Raw genomic sequence first — 9,431 nt, forward strand, 5'->3', positions numbered from 1 at the left:
GAACTTTCCACGTACCTCAGTTTGTTTCTCCAACATGAGCCATTAGGGCTGCAAAAAAATCACTAACACATGAATTCTTTCTCTTTTTTGTTATCACCTGTGATCATGTGTTTTATGTTTCTTTCATTTACGAGTTCTTGTATAGTTACGTGTAACTAGACTTCTGTGGGACGTAAATGATTGTTTTGTATACAGATCTGTACCAAGGATGTAAACACTTGATTAAAAAGGAGATCTCAGCTGTGTTGTTATGGATGGACTTCAACGTATTTGTTAAAAAAGAGAATAAAGCAAAGTATTTTAGCTGTTTGGGAGTTTTTGTTTGATTCAATTCAGTTTTATTTATATGGAGTCAAATAATAACAAAGGCCCTAGAATAGCCCTGAGTTTGTCCAGGTGACACTCCTCTGAAGAACAAAGAAAAAGAGGAATAGGGGGATTAGTTTTCAAGTCTTGTTTCTTTCAAAATAAAAGCTGAAAGTACCATGTTTTGGAAGCATGATAATATTTTCAGCCAGGATGCCGGTCTCCAAGGAGAACTGCACCTCAGCGCTGAGGTCCACATCACGCCCTGTGAAACCACAGATATAAATCTGCTGCAGTGAGAATAACTTTACCCAACACAAGTGTAGAATTAGACATTTGACTTTACCATCCAACCTGTTAACAAAAAAGATTTCACTGCCTCTGTTGTTGATGGTGTGAGTCATGTAGTACTAATCATACTTCACATCAGCCATGCACAAGTCAGAGTATCTCCAGGCTTTCAATAATAAAGCCAAGGAGATGATGTGAACATAGCAATAGTAAAATATGCATCATAATCAGTTGTATGTGTCAACTATGTGGCACCTCAGTCTTGTTGGCATGAAGAAAAGTTGTGTAACATGTAGCATAAGGGCTGCAAAGACATCATTCAAACAGCAGTCGTCTATTAGTCGTAACGTATCTCCTGTTAAATAGTTAAATGTCCGTTCTCCATCTCTGTCCTCTCACAGCTCGGCGTATACCAACTCCAGGTCCCCACCAGCAGCTGTGGTAACAATGGCTGTGCCCATCAACACACTGAAGCTGAGACTCCACCCATCACTATGGCGACTCCAATAGGGTTACCTGTCAGCTGTGGACACATGAAAGGAAAACAGCAGAAACACAAGACATGTTTACTGGAACATTTCCTATTGACAGCTCAATGGAAAAGTGTGTTTAAACACTTTTCTATTTATTATTTTGTTTATGATTGGATTTATTGTGAAAGGAATTTCAAAGTTTTAATTTGACCTTTCCCCTGTTTTTCATACAGACTGGAGACGAATGGATGGTGCTTTCTTTGTTTGTTTAAAGATAATGAATAAAACTCTACAGACATCTTAAACCACCCTCGTTTCTATATATTTTCTTATATAAATGGAAAGTATATAAGACAAAACCTGAGCTATGATACTAAGGACCCTGGAAGTCAGTCCACCTTTATTATTCAGCACAGCCTGAAGTCTCTTAGTCAAGCTTGTTTGTATTTTCTGTGAGGAAGTATTCAGCAGCAGCTCTTTTCTTGGATGTTGGTTCCCTTTGTTTCCATCCTCTGTTAAGATGTTTCAGTAATGTTGAGGTCTGGGGAGGCCAATCCATGACTGAAGTCCTGTGATGCTGCATACTGCATTAGCAGTTTGTTCATAGTGAAAAATGAAGCCACTGCCAATCAGACATTTGCACAGTGGATCAACTTCTGATGGTACTTTCCTGAATTCCATACCTATAATATGTTTGCACATACTGATGAATATGTGCAGCTGATTTTCAGTCCAGTTCCTGTGTGACAGACGCCAGTCTTTCTGCCTGTGTCCTTCCTTATGAGTAGAGCCATCCTTCCACTGAGACTGTTTCTGATGAGGCTTCATTGAGCAGTAGATGGATCCCTCAGCTCATCTAATCCTCCTATTTCTTAACACATGACTGTCAGAAACTGTTAATCTGCTGCAGCTCTTTAACTCTTCCACCTCTTTTTTGTAATCTCTTAGTTTCCTCATTTTTTTAAGGTGGATCTGCACACCAAATCCAAAGTCAACATGCTGTTATATAATGGAGTTGAACCTGTAATGGAGTTTGATTTAAACCAATCTAAGCATTTAAGTGAATTATGATGAGCAAAGAAATGATGGCGGAGGTCGTGGATGAGCTGTGGTTGGCTCCTCGTATATAGCAGAGTGAGGTTGTGTTTGCACATTATTATAAAACCATGTTCGCTTTATATTTTAGCTGCAGACAATAATATTATTTGTTTTGCTGTGGTGATGTTATTCCACTTTGGTAAAATGGGAAAACGATCATTTCCTGCTGTTATTCACACATTATTCACTGTAAAAAAAATCCGTAAAAATACAGTACAATCTACTGTATAAACGTGAAGGAATTTTCCCTATTAATAATTTACAGGTATTTTTCTGTATTTCTCAACTACTGCAATGCATTGTGGGAAAAAGAACCCGAAAAGGAGGGAAAAGTAAGCGCAAGAGCAGCCATTAGGCTTCTTTCAGGCTTCATCTGGATTTTGGACTCTGAAGTTGGAGAAACTGCCTTCAAATTTCTGTGGTAAGTATTAAAACTCATGTTTCCTTATATTAAAATAATGTTTTTTAAAAGACTCCACGTTTTTATTTAGAAAGAAATGTTAATTTATTTGTTAACTGGTTTCGGCTGTCTCCAGACAAGTCAGGAATATTTTGCTGACTCATTTTTTTAAATAATTGTTATTTAGGTTTAACATGACTTAAGCTTTCCATTTTAGTTAATGTTAAAATTATTTTTACTGTGATACCGCCAGTTTTGCCCTTCAGTGGCTGAACAAGTTTTCATATTATAGTTAGCTGTCTGTGTCTCTCTGGGTATTACACAGCTGTGACTGCTAACTAGCTAATTAGCGAAAGTCAGCGATGTGGATAACTGGGAAAAGTGAGAAATTTATGGTTCTAGAAATTATTTTAGGACTCTAATAAGTACTGTATCAATACCTGTGTTTTACAGTTGGCTCTACTGTACACTTTAAAGGGTTTCAGGCAAAGTTACATTAACACTAGTTTAAGCCTCAGACCTTCCTGGCTGACGCTAGAAAATGCTAATGTTAGCCTCTGATTTGGGCTGCTAAAGTAAATACTTTTAGCTAGCTGACCAGCATAGATTATTTCGGTGGTTAACAGACTGTAGTGGTAATATTATTGAAAGTATAATTTCACCTCAGCACATTTACAATTATGTCTATTTTGTAGCACATAGAAATGTTTAGTTAATATTTACAGACACATTTTCCCTGTAACTGTGTTTTTACTCCAACATTTGTTGAAAATGTCATTTATGAAATGCTGAGCAGCATTTCTAGTATGTGGAATATTTTTGTCACCCACTGTGCTAATGTGATTAAATACTAATAATTATTACTAAAAAAAATTCAATAATAAATCAATAATAACTATTTCTTGATTGAACTATAATGTAAGCGCAGTGCTGGTGTGCAGGGTATTTATATGCCTTGTGGGGGATGCTGACATATCATAAACTGTTGTGTCTATATCAAGCTTTTAGCCAAATATAAGCAGAGATATTTGTATCTTTCTTAAAAATCCAGATCCTTACAGATTATTTGAGAAATGGATCAACAGCTATCACTGCTTGAAGCACTCTAAGTCCTGCAGTGGAAAAATATCCCTTATTTCACCTTTGATCACACACTTTGGTTTTCCAGTGCAGAGCAATGGCCAAGAAAAGGAAAGACTTCCCCGAGTGGAAAAAAAAGATGAAGATACAAGCTGGTGATGATCGAGAGCAGCTGGTCTCAGGAAATGAAGAAAAACCCTGATCACCTTCTCTACAGAAACAAGGTGAGTTTAATGTTGTGGTTGATTTAGTTTTTCAAGGTATGTATGTTACTTTAATTATAAACTGCTTTTGTTGCAACCGAATGGTGTTATATGTATGCAACTCTACGTGAATTATAATCCTTTGTAGGGCTGTGTGATATGACCAAAATCTCATATCCCAATATAAGACATTTCTCTCCTGATAACGATATATATCACAAAATAGTGCATTTTCTGTAAATTCTGTGATTCTCGGGCAACTCGACTTATGTGAAGTGTTTTCAGTTGGGCGTCGTGTACCTGGAGTTCAGTGTTTTGACCGATGCGTGAAACGATACATATTTAGACATAAGTTTAAACGGCCGCCATTTTCTTTCCGAGTATTTATTACACGGCGTGCTGCGAGGAAAAGCCTGTTCTAACGTTTGAGTCTAAGGATTATTTTGAGCACCTGACAGCTCTTTTTTGCTTTTCATTCGTAAACTCTCTCAAAACTCTTTCATGTGATTCTTGTGTAGGTGGTTAAAGAGGTTTGTTGTGTTTGAGTGGTGGTGGGGACCAGTTTGTGGCATAATTTGCATAGTACAGTTTTCTGGGGCGTGTCAGACTTTTCATAACCAAACCATTTCCATTGCCCCTCGTTTAACAATAAGGTCCTTGATTTCTTTTGACTGGTCCTTCTGTTTGGAGCTAGCTGGTTCTGCCTCATCCTTGCTGGCCATGCTGGTATTCTCTGTGCCTTCATCTGCGTGGTGACTGTAAGCGCCATTTATAGTCACTTCATGTTTTTATTTAAGGTCATTTGTTTGATGCATATTCTGAAAATTTGTTTGAGAATAATGTATATCATTTCAGTTTATTTTGAAAAGTCTCAACAGAAACTTGAGCTTTATTGTGAAAGGTTTATGTGGAAAATAAACAAGCGGACAGTGGAGCCACACAATGGCTTTACCGTCATTGTTGGTAACGAAAGTACGCGTAAAAACAGTCACTTGTCCATCCATAGTGTGGTTATTGTAAGTATAAGAGAAAGAGAGAACTTTAAGAAATAATATAGCAACTACAGTGACCATCAAAATCATGAAAAAAATATTGCCGTAAAGAGTTTATTTTGCAACACCACAAAACAAACAATAGTGTATAATATGAAACAATAGACATTTTTATATCGTCATCTGATATATATCGTCATATCGCACAGCCCTAATCCTTTTTTGTTTATGTTGTTTATGTTCTAGGTAAAAAAAAATATAAAAATACAAACTTTTTAAAAATGTCTTGTTGTTTCTCTTTTTTTCCTCAGAATAAATTGCGACTAGTCTCAATGGCTGACATGGAGGAGCAACACAGCGACACGTTCCTGTATGAACTGAGCAACTCTGAAAATCCAAGGAAAAGCTGAGTGTATTTTATTTAAAGGTCAGATGGACCTTGATGTACTAACATGCAGGCTGCATTCAGGACTTTGTCACACTGGTATATGAAGAGTGGTAACAAGACTTTGTAGTAATTTGTCTTATTTGTTGTGATTTAGGGTCTGTGCGCACAAGCAGAGGTTTTTGTTTGTAACCGTAACCTCGTTTTCAGAGCCTTGTCTAACATTTAATGGTCATGAAATATGTCAGACTTTTTCCTCTACTTAAACAGCTAAGAGCATTTGAACACTGTGGAGAAAAAGATGTGCATTAAGGATTTTGAACTATGATGTTTAAGTGTTGTCATTGCTGAGGATTCGTGGACACAGATCCTTATTCACTACACTGCTGTTTACAGTTTAACTTTTCATCAGAACAAGCACTACTAATTGTACTTTGCTCCTCACTGACAAAACAAGTCCAGTAAATACACTTTTCTCTTCAAGTTTGGGACAGTAATCTGTCTTAATTTATTTTGTGTTGTAGTTTTCATATGGGGAAAAGTCCTGTGGTTATCCATCCGTCCTGTTCGAATAAACCCAAAGTTCAGGAACATCTTCTTTAGATCTGTTCAGTTTTGGCACCACTTAAACAGTCAACAAATTTTGACTCAAGTATGTTATATTGTAAGGTAAAGACCCCAAAGAGTTAATCTCAGACAAATGTTCACACAAATGTGAATTACATTCACTTCATTAATGAAGAAGTGCTTGGAAATAGTAATATAAACAGAAATTTCAATTTTTCTATTAACGAAAAATATCAGTTAATGATACAGAAAATATACTGTGAATAAACGGAATTTTCCATTTTATAGCTGAAGGAAATGTCCGTAAATAGTACAGAGAGTATACTGTAAATGTACAGAATCTTCCGTTTTATCATTTACAGAAAACTCCGTCAAACGTCCGTAAAAAAACAGAAAATGTACTGGCAGAAAATTACCAGGACATTTTCCGTTTTTCTACGGAATTTTTTTTTACAGTGTTCCAAGACCCTCAACACATGCCTTGTAGTCCAACCATATAAAGACAAATAAATAGTTGTGTTTGTAACAGCTCGTGAACATGAATCATTCCACATTACTTTAAAAATCATTGTAAACTAAACTGGAATAAATTAGTGTTTATATATAGTTTTGTCTCAGCTGTTTATACACAGTGTTTCAGTTCTTATCAGAGTCTCACATGTGATGAACCTTTAGCTCTGTTGTAAGCGTGTTGTTAGACCAGGTTTCCCTCATTTAAAAATAATCTCTCATTAGAAATGGATATGATGTCTAAGACATAGAAATGCTTATTATGGGTTCACTTGATGTCATTGAAAAGATGCACATAGGTAACGTGCAGACCATCCAGCTCCGAGGTTTATCTTCTCACCTCGAGTCTGCGACACTCTCTCCATGTCCTCTCAGATAAGGGCGCGCACATTTCTGCATGACCTTCTAAATTACAAAGAGCAATTCACAAAACAGAAGCTGACCATCACAAAACACTCATCACAAACCAAAAATAGCTCCACTGAGCATCAAACTGTCACCAGAGTTTACTGATAATCTAAAGACTCACATAACTCATTTTGTCTCATTTTCTCTTAGTTTGAGACATACAGTGGGGCAAAAAAGTATTTAGTCAGCCACCGATTGTGCAAGTTCCCCCAGTTAAAATGATGACAGAGGTCAGTAATTTGCACCAGAGGTACACTTCAACTGTGAGAGACAGAATGTGAAAAAAAAATCCATGAATTCACATGGTAGGATTTGTAAAGAATTTATTCGTAAATCAGGGTGGAAAATAAGTATTTGGTCACCTCAAACAAGGAAAATCCCTGGCTCTCACAGACCTGTAACGTCTTCTGTAAGAAGCTTTTCTGTCCCCCACTCGTTACCTGTATGAATGGCACCTGTTTGACCTCATCATCTGTATAAAAGACACCTGTCCACAGCCTCAACCAGTCAGACTCCAAACTCCGCCATGGCCAAGATCAAAGAGCTTTCGAAGGACACCAGGAAAAGAATTGTAGACCTGCACCAGACTGGGAAGAGTGAATCTACAATAGGCAAGCAGCTTGGTGTGAAAAAATCAACTGTGGGAGCAATCATCAGAAAATGGAAGACATACAAGACCACTGATAATCTCCCTTGATCTGGGGCTCCACGCAAGATCTCATCCCGTGGGGTCAAAATGATCATGAGAACGGTGAGCAAAGATCCCAGAACCACACGGGGGGACCTGGTGAATGACCTGCAGAGAGCTGGGACCAAAGTAACAAAGGTCACCATCAGTACCACACTACAACGGCAGGGAATCAAATCCCGCAGTGCCAGACGTGTTCCGCTGCTGAAGCCAGTGCACGTCCAGGCCCGACTGAAGTTTGCCAGAGAGCACATGGATGATACAGCAGAGGATTGGGAGAATGTCATGTGGTCAGATGAAACCAAAGTAGAACTTTTTGGTATAAACTCAACTCGTCGTGTTTGGAGGAAGAAGAATACTGAGTTGCATCCCAAGAACACCATACCTACTGTGAAGCATGGGGGTGGAAACATCATGCTATGGGCCTGTTTTTCTGCCAAGGGGACAGGACGACTGATCCGTGTTAAGGACAGAATGAATGGGGCCAAGTATCGTGAGATTTTGAGCCAAAACCTCCTTCCATCAGTGAGAACTTTGAAGATGAAACGAGGCTGGGTCTTCCAACATGACAATGATCCAAAACACACCGCCCGGGCAACAAAGGAGTGGCTCCGTAAGAAGCATTTGAAAGTCCTGGAGTGGCCTAGCCAGTCTCCAGACCTCAACCCCATAGAAAATCTGTGGCGGGAGTTGAAAGTCCGTGTTGCTCGGCGACAGCCTCAAAACATCACTGCTCTTGAGAAGATCTACATGGAGGAATGGGCCAAAATACCAGCTACTGTGTGTGCAAACCTGGTAAAGACCTATAGTAAACGTTTGACCTCTGTTATTGCCAACAAAGGTTATGTTACAAAGTATTGAGTTGTGTTTTTGTTATTGACCAAATACTTATTTTCCACCCTGATTTACGAATAAATTCTTTACAAATCCTACCATGTGAATTCATGGATTTTTTTTTCACATTCTGTCTCTCACAGTTGAAGTGTACCTCTGGTGCAAATTACTGACCTCTGTCATCATTTTAAGTGGGGGAACTTGCACAATCGGTGGCTGACTAAATACTTTTTTGCCCCACTGTAAGTGCATGATTATAATACTGTGTAGTTAGATGAGACGGAGCTGATGCTTCCTCTTAATTATCCTCTTCATTGTTCCCGAGCCTCAGTAGTGGAAGCTACCATGGATAGAAAAACAATGACTCATCTTAAATCTCAAATGATGTCTTTGTCTCCAAAGAGCTGCTGATGTGTCCGATATGATCCACAAGCTTAAACTAGGATTATAAATGTGTGCAGTGATGTGTGTGAAATCTCTGAGGACTCACACGTGTGTGCTTCAGCCCACACACACATATGAAGCACTGCGACCTCACACACAACTATTTTATACACCCAACCTGAATCCTGATCATTTCTACAGTTTATTAAGTTGAGCTTCACCTGAACATCAGTGATGAAGCTGCTCTGACTCATCACAGCTCACAGCTGTTGGAACGAGTCAAACAATGAAGAAGGTTCAGAAACAGCTGATGATTTTACAGAAACATGATGCAAACATGAGAATGGACAAATGATTTTTTATTAACACACGCTGTTTATGTTTCACTTTGCATGACGTCATCAACACTGTGACACCAGGGGGCGCTCATCACCAGCCCGAGGAAGTGTGCAGTGATAATGGGGGGAGACGCAGTATTGCGTGTACTACAGTTGGACAGAAGGAAAAACTTCCTCCTGAAAATATTTTTATCCTTCCCTAAAGTGTTTAGGTAAAATGTTAAAAATATATAAATACAATAAAACACAGGGTCTTACATAAAGTTTGTAATGCAGTTGTGCACTGAGCACCTGTCCAATGTTCCTTCCTCAGATGAGTGTCCAGCTGCTGAACACATTAACATCTGTTATGTAAATGTAGCCGAGAACCAACCTGAGTACTGCTGGGAAAATAAAAAGGCAACATCAAAAGTGCTGTATTATCTTATTTATTTTGAATGTTGACTTAGATCCACACCACGATTTATGAAATTA

General features: G+C 38.4%; 1 long non-coding RNA gene across 1 annotated transcript; it reads left to right on the forward strand.

Moving 5' to 3' along the window:
- Positions 1 to 2,489: 2,489 nt before the first annotated feature.
- LOC148101057 (uncharacterized) lies at positions 2,490 to 5,206 on the forward strand. The gene is made up of 3 exons (XR_015719590.1): positions 2,490 to 2,589; positions 3,737 to 3,872; positions 5,155 to 5,206. It is a non-coding gene; the product is annotated as an uncharacterized LOC148101057 (long non-coding RNA).
- The last annotated feature ends 4,225 nt before the right edge of the window (positions 5,207 to 9,431 follow it).

This window comes from Neolamprologus brichardi, chromosome 9, assembly GCF_056152115.1.
Source record: "Neolamprologus brichardi isolate AB-2024 chromosome 9, ASM5615211v1, whole genome shotgun sequence".
Lineage (NCBI taxonomy): Eukaryota > Metazoa > Chordata > Actinopteri > Cichliformes > Cichlidae > Neolamprologus > Neolamprologus brichardi.